The sequence below is a fragment of the Ochlerotatus camptorhynchus genome, unplaced genomic scaffold, assembly GCF_037179485.1.
Source record: "Ochlerotatus camptorhynchus isolate MF236.1 unplaced genomic scaffold, CSIRO-AGI_Acam_v1.1 ptg000434l, whole genome shotgun sequence".
In the NCBI taxonomy this organism is placed as follows: Eukaryota; Metazoa; Arthropoda; class Insecta; order Diptera; family Culicidae; genus Ochlerotatus; species Ochlerotatus camptorhynchus.
In genome coordinates, this window is record NW_027040920.1 from 906,849 (window position 1) to 917,645 (window position 10,797).

Consider the following 10,797-nt stretch of genomic DNA (forward strand, 5'->3'; position numbering starts at 1 on the left):
GCTTCACCAAACCTGAGCGTCTGCTCACCATGGAGGTACGGCTCAAAACGGCGTCTGTTCTCCATGTTAGGAGCGGCTGATCACCGTCCTAGTGCCAGCGTGGGACTCTAAACAGAGCTGTGCACGATGGTCCCCCGGCGAGACAGGGGGTTGGGGCAGACCCAACAAGCCGCCCTGGAAAAAAAAAACAAAGTTGCAAATACCGAAGAAAGATATACGGATCGGAACAATCGGCACGGACCTACGCGACGAAATAAGGACTACGATTGGAAACTCGCAACATGGAACTGCAAATCGCTCGGCTTCCCGGGTTGCGATAGGTTAATCTATGACGAACTTCAACCACGCAACTTCGAAGTCGTAGCACTGCAGGAACTTTGCTGGATGGGACAAAAGGTATGGAAAAGCGGGCATCGAGCGGCTACTTTCTACCAGAGCTGTGGCACCACCAACGAGCTGGGAACCGGCTTTGTAGTGCTGGGTAAGATGCGCCAACGCGTGATTGGTTGGCTGCCGATCAACGCGAGGATGTGCAAGTTGAGGATTAGGGGCCGTTTCTTCAACTACAGCATCATCAACGTGCACTGCCTACACGAAGGGACGACGAGAAAGAAGCGTTCTATGCGCAGCTGGAGCAGGTGTACGACGGCTGTTCGCAACGGGACGTCAAAATCGTCATCTGCGACATGAACGCTCAGGTAGGACGGGAGGCAATGTATAGACCGGCAATCGGGCCAAACAGCCTGCATGCCGTATCGAACGACAACGGCCAACGATGCGTGAACTTTGCAGCCTCCCGGGGTATGGTAGTTCGAAGTACCTTTTTCCCCCGCAAGGATATCCACAAAGCCACCTGGAGATCACCTGACCAACACACAGAAAACCAAATCGATCACGTTCTAATCGACGGGAAATTCTTCTCCGACATTATCAACGTCCGCACGTACCGCAGTGCGAACATAGATTCGGACCACTACCTAGTTGCAGTATGCATGCGCTCAAAACTCTCGATGGTGCATAACACACGTCGAAGTCGAACGCCACGACCCAACATTGAGCAACTACGGGACACCGGAGTTGCCCAGGACTACGCGCAGCAGCTGGAAGTTGCACTACCCACGGAAGAGCAGCTTGGCGCAGCTTCTCTTGAAGATGGCTGGAGGAACATCCGTTCAGCCATAGGTAGTACTGCTGTAGCGGCACTAGGTACTGCAATCCCGGACCGAAGAAATGACTGGTTTGACGGCGATTGCAAACTGTTAGTAGAGGAGAAGAATGCAGCACGGGCGAGAATGCTGCAACACCGCACGAGATTGAATGTGGAGCGATACAGACAAGCGCGGAACAGACAAAACTCGGTTTTCCGAAGGAAGAAGCGTCAGCAGGTAGACCGAGATCGCGAGGCGATGGAAAATCTGTACCGCGTAAACGACACACGGAAGTTCTACGAGAAGCTGAATAGTAAATAGCCGATAAAGGATGATACGGTCAAAATTTGGTCAATATCAACTTGACGTATTTCTTTCAATTTTGCATTTAAAAAACCTGAACACCCCTCATTTTGAAGGTGTGTGTGTGTGTAGAATGTTGCTCCTATTTTGATTTTGGAATTCACTCTTCAGTTGTCAAAATGCCGTCCAAGCAAGAAGAGCAGTATATCAAAATTTTGCTCGCGCATCGCGAAAATCCGAGCTACTCGCACGCAAAGTTGGCAAAATCGCTAAAAGTTGCCAAATCAACCGTTACAAATGTAATTAAAGTGTTTGGGGAACGTTTGTCGACAGCCAGGAAGTCTGGATCGGGGGGAAATCGAAAACCGGAAGCCGCTGAGACGACAAAGAGAGTTGCCGGTAGTTTCAAGCGAAACCCTAACCTCTCTCTCCGAGATGCCGCAAATAAGCTGGGTGTATCGTCTACAACCGTGCATCGAGCCAAAAAACGAGCCGGACTATCGACTTACAAGAAGGTAGTGACTCCAAATCGCGATGATAAACAAAATACGACGGCCAAAGCGCGATCCCGGAGGCTATACACGACGATGCTGACGAAGTTTGACTGCGTGGTAATGGACGACGAAACCTACGTCAAAGCCGACTACAAGCAGCTTCCGGGACAGGAGTTTTATACGGCAAAAGAAAGGGGAAAGGTAGCAGATGTTTTCAAGCACATGAAACTGTCAAAGTTCGCAAAGAAATATCTGGTTTGGCAAGCCATCTGTACCTGTGGCTTGAAAAGCAGCATTTTCATAGCTTCCGGGACTGTCAACCAAGAAATTTACGTGAAAGAGTGTTTGAATAAACGTCTGCTGCCTTTCCTGAAGAAACACGGTTGTTCCGTACTGTTTTGGCCGGATTTGGCATCTTGCCATTACGGTAAAAAGGCCATGGAGTGGTACGCCGCCAACAACGTGCAGGTGGTTCCCAAGGACAAGAACCCTCCCAACACGCCAGAGCTCCGCCCAATTGAGAAATACTGGGCTATTGTCAAGCGGAACCTAAAGAAGACCAAAAAACTGCTAAGGGCGAGCAACAGTTCAAGGCAAACTGGCTTTCTGCGGCGAAGAAGGTGGACAAAGTGGCTGTACAAAATCTGATGGCAGGGGTCAAGCGTAAGGCCCGGCAATTCGGATTTGGAAAAGCGGAAGCCTAACTGAATATTTTTCCTGAATTTTATACTAATTGAACTTGAAAAAGAAATTTAATTTGATTTTTTAAATAAACGATTTCACCGATTTACACGCGTTTTCCCTTGACCAAATTTTGACCGTATCACCCTTATGTGCAAGGACTTGCACGGTAACCTTCTCACGAACGAGTGTGAGGTGATTGAGAGGTGGAAGCAGTACTATGACGAGCACCTCAACGGTGAAGCAGCAGAAAACGAAGGTGGCACGGCAACAGACCTTGGAGCACGCGCAGAAGACGACAGGCTACCGGCCCCTGATCTTGAAGAAGTTGAGAAGGAGATCGGTCGGCTGAATAACAACAAAGCAACTGGTGTAGATCAACTACCAAGTGAGCTATTGAAATACGGTGGTGAAGCACTGGCTAGAGCGCTGCACTGGGTAATTGCCAAGATTTGGGAGGAGGAGATATTACCGGAGGAGTGGATGGAAGTCGTCGTATGCCCAATCTACAAAAAGGGCGACAAGTTGGATTGCTGCAACTACCGCGCGATCACACTGCTGAGCGCCGCCTACAAGGTACTCTCCCAAATTCTATGCCGCCGTCTGTCACCATATGCAAGAGAGTTCGTGGGGCAATACCAGGCGGGATTCATGGGTGCCCGCGCTACCACGGACCAAATTTTCTCGATTCGGCAGGTTCTGCAGAAATGCCGCGAATACAACGTGCCCACACATCATTTGTTCATCGATTTCAAATCCGCATACGACACAATCGATCGAGATCAGCTATGGCAGATTATGCACGAGTACGGATTTCCGGATAAACGGACGCGATTGGTCAAGGCGACGATGGATCGAGTGATGTGCGTTGTTCGAGTATCGGGGACACTCTCGAGTCCCTTTGAATCTCGAAGGGGGTTACGGCAGGGTGATGGACTTTCGTGTCTGCTGTTCAACATCGCGTTAGAAGGTGTGATCAGAAGAGCTGGGATAGACACGAGTGGCACGATATTCAGGAAGTCCATCCAGCTCCTTGGTTTCGCCGATGACATTGACATTATGGCACGGAACTTTGAGATGATGGCCGAAACGTACTGAAGGCTGAAGCTAGACGGATTGGACTTGCCATCAACGCATCAAAGACAAAATACATGAAAGCAAGAGGTTCTAGGGAAGACAATGTTAGCCTCCCACCCCGAGTTCAGATTGACGGTGACGAAATCGAGGTGGTCGATGAGTTCGTGTATTTGGGCTCACTGGTGACCGCCGAAAATGATACCAGCAGAGAAATTCAAAAACGCATTATGGCAGGGAATCGTGCCTACTTTGGACTCCGGAGGACGCTCCGGTCGAATAAAATTCGCCGCCGCACGAAGCTGACTGTCTACAAGACGCTGATTAGACCGGTGGTCCTCTACGGCCACGAGACCTGGACTATGCTCGTGGAGGACCAACGCGCCCTTGGTGTTTTCGAACGGAAGGTGTTGCGTACCATCTACGGTGGAGTGCAGATGGATGACGGAACGTGGAGGAGGCGAATGAACCACGAATTGCACCAGCTGCTGGGAGAACCATCCATTGTCCACATTGCAAAAATTGGGCGACTACGGTGGGCTGGGCACGTCGTAAGAATGCCGCACGACGACCCAGTGAAAATGGTTCTAGAAAGCGACCCAACAGGAACAAGAAGAAGAGGCGCGCAGCGGGCAAGGTGGATCGACCAAGTAGAAGGTGACCTGCGGACCCTTCGCAGACTACGAGGCTGGCGAACTGTGGCCATGGATCGAGTAGAGTGGAGACGACTTCTTCGGACAGCAGAGGACAACAAGGCCTTAGCCTGATTGGTAAGAAAAGTCAATCCACACACAGAAAAAAAATTCTGAATTTTAACTATCGCGTAAAATCTCCTTTCGTTTAATTTTGAGCTATACTTGGCATAAACAGCCAAATCGTTTGCAATCTTGCATACAATATTGCTAATATATGCGATATTCATGCCAAATCTAGCGTTAATTTCATGTGCGCGATATCTCGCAGAAATTTACATGAATTTTTCAAACGGTGCAGACGTCAGCGATGCCAGTGGTGTAGTGGTAAGCGCGATTGCCTCGCACTACAAAGGGCATGGGTTTCATCCCAGTCGGCACCGCTGGGATTTCTGAGGCATAAAATCTAGAGCTTCTATTTCCCAGCAGTTTCCACCATCCTGGGATTCGCAAAATATTTATTTGATATCCCGGGAAGTGAAAAAAGATAGTAAATTGTTTTAATAGTCGCATAATTCTAATGTTTTTTTTACGATGGTCTGAAATGTATATTTGTTGTTTTTCACCTTCGAAGAAGAATAAAAAAAAGGAGATTTCTTCAGTACTAGGGACACCATAATTGAAGACATACCTTCATTTGAAAGACATTTAACATTCTGTAAAGGTAGTTTTTTTCATGCAGACATTTTGGAGAAATTTAATGATATGTGTATTTGTTTGAAGATATGCGGAAGCTGAAGAAGACTTCCGATGGTTTTTTTTTTATTATTTTAAGATGGCATATGATGATTTTTGATAAATAAGTGAAGTTATTGAGTTCATATTTTAAGCTCCTTCCTGAATGTACCGAACATTAATAATGTAACCAATATCGGATATTTCAGAATAAAACTTGATCCACTTGAATATTCACAGGATTTCACTGAATTCTTCGATTAGCTGGAGATCTTTAAATACTTCCTGATCAACGTGCTGTTTTGGGAGAATATCTTCACAATAATACTTAATCAACCTGAAGCCTTGAAAAATATCCAGAGGACTTTATTGAAATCTTCGATCAGCTGGAGATCTTTCAAGTACTTCCTGACCGATCTACCATCTTGAGAGAGCCAAATTGAATGTTTTAACAGTTTAAGATCTTCAGATTACCTGATGAACCTGAATTTTCTGACCAACCAGCAATATCGAGAGAAAACAAAATTAGTGGGTATGACACTGATGAAGATTGCACATTGTAGTCAAAAAACGTATCGGTCTTGGATACCAAAATTAATTAAGTGGAATTAAATGGAAGATAACCTTTTTTGCTGTTTTATTTTAGCATTCCGTTAACAACCTAATTTAATTAATTTTCAATATTGAGAGATGATCTGGAGACGTCATTTGAATTTTATGAAAACATCCAGGGGGCTTTAAATCTCCGACCAGCTGAATATCCTTTAAATACTCTCTAATCAAACTTACGTCTTGGAAAGGTGTCTGAAAGACGTCATTCGAATTTTTGAACAGGGTGCAGATCTTCAGAACATTACTTGATTAACTTAAAAAGTCTTGAATAATATCAACAAAGGTCTAATATTTCACGATGCTTCCTGAACTTTTACGAAGATTCCTGTACTTTCAAGAAGTTTCTTGAACTTTCACTCAGTTCCATGAACTGATAGCCTATATGAAGTTCCTTGAATATGTTACCGTTGGGACATAATATTCCTTGTTTGTTAGTCAAAAAGTAGTTCAATTGTAAAACTTTTATTGTTGCTAAGTGTTTATTGTTTATTTATTTACATATTGAATATTATATGCAGCTATATTTAATAATTCATAAATAAAAGCCTAGCTAGGATTAAATTAAATGCATGCACACTCAAGAAACAAATTCAAATTAATAACCTAAGTACATAATTTGTTACACTACACTACACGAAAACCGATACTCTTGGGAAAAGCTGATGCAGAGCTAAATGCATTACCACAGAGGAGGCAAAGGACTACGATGAAAAATGGTATACAGGGCGGACTCGATTATCCGGAGTCTTGAAAAAAATTTCACTCCGGATAATCGAGCCCTCCGGATAATCGAGCCATTAAAAAAAAATTTGTTTTGGTCTCATGTGGTCTCATTTAATGTTTTTAGTGGTCCTATTGAACGCTATTGAAGGATTATGGAATCGGACCACTGGATTCGTAGATATGGCCGGAACAAGTTCCGGCGTTTATGGGCCATGAGGTTAAATTTGACTTGAAAGGAACAAAACCCATTAAGCGACACATCAAATTAAATCAAAATTTGATATCAAGATCAATGGTGGCAAACATTAAGTACCTTGGACCATATTGGCCACTTCCGGGCAAGTTCCGGGTGCCTCCGGATAAGTGGCCAGAACCAGACTTGAATCATGCGACACATCAGATTATATCAAAATTCGATAACCAGATCAATGGTGGAAAAAATTAAGTACCTTGGACCATATTGGCCACTTCCGGACAAGTTCCAGGTGCCCCTGGAAGTGACCAGAATCGGACTTGGATAATAACCTATCATGAGACACATTAAAATACATCAAAATTCGATAAGAAGATCAATGGAATTGAACCCCATGGACCATCCGCTTGAGAAGCGAACGTGTGGCCAACCACGCCATAGGACTCCTCAACTTGAGAAAAATCGTAATCTCGCGACTCTCACGAGTGTGTAGAGACAAAGTTGAGCTTGGCTAAAAATTACGGCGTGAAGGCACCATATTTGACGCGGTTCCTAACTTGACGCACTCGATCAATTTCGACTATTTTCCATTAATATTTTTGAAATGTTAACATTGCAAATATTAGTTCCGGTGCTCTAGGGATGATAGTGTAACAATTCAACTGATGGTTGCTGATAAAACGGCTGCAGGCGAAAATGAAGACGAGAATGTGGAAATCGATGTTATGTCTGATGCTGACATAGTCAATGCTGATCTTAACCCTCCGTTACTCGCGCCAACGCCGCCAACTTTTATAACACGAGAAAATTACTGTCTTCGACAAAGTTGTTCAGGAGGTCAAAGCATTTTTGGCTGGTAAACAGTAGTTAAGAATTTTCTCACCACGTGGCATAGATGTACACTTCTTGCATATGCTATATCTCGAGATCCTAATCAGATAGAAAGTTACTGTCTGCAACAAAGTTATTCAGGAGGTCAACGTCTTTTGGCTGGTGAACAATAGTTTAGAATTTTCAAGGCTCTAGGCTTTGAACTCCTGAACAACTTTGTTCAAGACAGTAACTTTCTATCTGGTTAAGAACGTAAGATATTTTATATGCGAGGATTTCACATGTATACTAGCATCATGAAGTGAGAAAATTCTGTACTACTGTATACCAGCCAAAAGACCTTGACCTCCTGAACAACTTAATATCTGATCAGGATCTCGAGATATAGCATATGCGAGAAGTGTACATGTATACTAACGCCGCGTGGTGAGAAAATTATTAACTACTGTTTACCAGACAAAAATTCTTGACCCCCTAAACAACTTTGCCGAAGACAGCAACTTTCTAGCTGATCAAAATCTCAAGCTATTGAATATGGGAGAAAGGCACGTATATACTAGCACCGCATAGTAAGAAAATTCTAAACTATTGTCACCCATCAAAAAGATCTTGACTTTCTGAAAAACATTGCCGAATATATTTACTTTCTATCTGGTCAGGATCTAGAGATATTTTATATGCAAGAGTTTCACATCTATAGTAGCGCCGCAAAGTGAGAAAACTCTGAACTACTGTCCACCTGCGAAAAAGCCTTGAGAACTATGAACAACTATGCCGAAGACATTACCTTTCTATATGGTTTGGAACCCGAGATATTTTATATGAGAATTTCACGTGTATACTAGCGTCGCGTAGTGAGCAAATTCTGAATAGGCTTTGATCTCCTGAAAAACTTTGTGAAAGACAGTAACTTTTTATCTGGTCAGGATCTCAAGATATATCACATGCGAGAATTTCACATGTATACTAGCGCTACGTAGTGAGAAAATTCTGAACTACTGTCCGCCAGCGACAAGGCTATGATCTCCTGAACAACTTTGTCAGAGACAGTAACTTTCTATCTTGTCAGAATCTTGATATATTCCATGTTGTAATCAATTAAGTCAAATCCCACGTAGTATGGTCACAGTTTTCGCGGTTTCCATTTACATTTTCCCTATTATCCGCATTTTTTAGGTGTTTACTGTAATCAAAGTTTAGCTTGTTTAGATCAAAACAAGTTTTTTGAGGAATACTCGTTGGTTTCAGATCGATTGGTAACTCAGCAACAAAATGGCAATGGAAAACTCATGTGTGTTGTACAAAGTACAACAGCACGAGTAACGAAGGGTTGAAGACCTTTTGGTACATTTTTTTTTACGGATCTTCAAAAATTTTGGTTGCCATTCCCCGCCCCCCTGAAACGTGACGTAATTAGTGAACGGACAATAATGGGATTCAGTTTTTGTATGTTGTTGTGGCACATGATATGTTTGATTCCTTTCAGGTCAAAGTTTATCGAAACCCCTTTAACGCCGGATTTTGTAACAAAGGCACACAAACACTTAAATATAGTCATTTCCCGATCTTGTCAGACTGAATCGAATGATGTATGTTACTCGTCCTCGGATCCAAAGTCGGTTTTCCAAGCGGTTTATGAAAAATAATTTGCAAGATAGGGAAAAAAAAATATGACTCCGGATAATCGAGCCTCCGGTTAATCGAGCCTCCGGATAATCGGCCTGTATCTGAAAGGGAGAGGCTACTGGTGGTCTTATTAGTGATGGAGTGTTCTTTTCCAAGTAACACCTCAAGTGAGAAACATCTCGAAACTAGACCAGTTGTGCACAGTGAAGTGGAAAAGTGACTATAATCTCAATTTATATTGTTAAATTGGAGAAAGTCGAACCAGGTAGGCCTAATCACCCATAAAACGATTATGGACCCCGGAACCCAAAACCAGTAGTGCTCTTTGGTAACATCTGCCCCCTTTGATATTTTCCTCACCCAACAAGGACCCATTGTATTCCGGTTGAAGTCGTTCCGTTACCGGTTAGCTAAGGCAGCTGACCTGGAATAAAAGTCCTGTGCGAGGTGCGTAGCCAAACCCAAACCTCGACCAGCCAAAGGTCCATTGTGATCACAGGTTCACGAATAGACCCACAGCCCACGTGGCCTCCGTCCGCAGAGGTTAGGCCAGGGGTACCGACGCCGTCGTATCCAGCCAGCAGATCAACGAACGCAGCCGATCAGGTGCTTTTCGGTCCGCATGACCAACAACCGATCGCGAACCTACGACGTCCCACCATGCTCTTCTGCAGCAGCAGCCGGCCGGCCCATCATACCCACAAACACACATACCATTGCTGTCAGAATAAAAATGTGTTTAACTTTAGTTTGCGTTGTGTAGTTTTTTTATCTGGTGACTGGACTCTTGTTAAACAGATTCCCTTGATAAAAGCCGACCCTGAGCGCAAAAGTGCCTCAAGCTAGAGCTTGCCGGGAGCAATCAAAAGAGGCCTTGAGAGCCCACCTTCAATGGTCCCCGTGGCTAGACCAGGGATCGAAGGCATTGTAGAAGGGTCCGTCTGATCCCCTATTAACAAATATGTGGAATGTCCGACGAACTCCTGGCATTTTCCGTCAACTTCTAAAAAGTTCTCAATATTTCAGAGATTTTTTTTCATAGCATACAACTTTTTAATTTTTTGGTAGCTACAACAGAATTTCTGCCGATCTTGCTGAACTTGTACGAATTTCAAATAATTCATACAATGTTCCGTAATCATCTACAAAGTTTTTTTTTAACTCCTAAAAATAAACTCTGAGCTTCTACAAAGTTCTCTGATCCATAATTTTTTTTTTTGATCTCATACCGTCCATCAACTTCTCCCGACTTCCGGAAAGAACCTGAACCTTTTCTAGGAATTTTCCTAATCATATTGGCGACACGAAACTCTCAAAGTTACACACTGTTCCCTAAACAAATACAAAACTTTCTGAACATTCACTAATTTTGCCGAACTTCTACAAATTTTGCCAAACTTCTAGAAACTTTGCCGAAATTTTTAGAAGTTTCGTTTGATCTTTTACAAAATTTCCTGTAGTAAACTTTTACAAAGATCACTGCAGTTTTATAAAGTTTCTTGAACTTTTATGATTTCATGAAGCTCTACAAAGTTTTCTGAACTTCTACGTAACATCGATTTTACCATGGTCCGCGTTGCGAAAATCGTACGAAACGGTGGCAGGTGAAATATTAAAATCATGCATCAGCTTAGTACTTAACGTCACCAGTAGCGGCGGGTGGTGCCGATCCAGTCTCACCAGAGGAATGGGCACCTCGCATAAGAATGGAGCTATGTCCTGGGCGCTTACATAACAAAGATCCA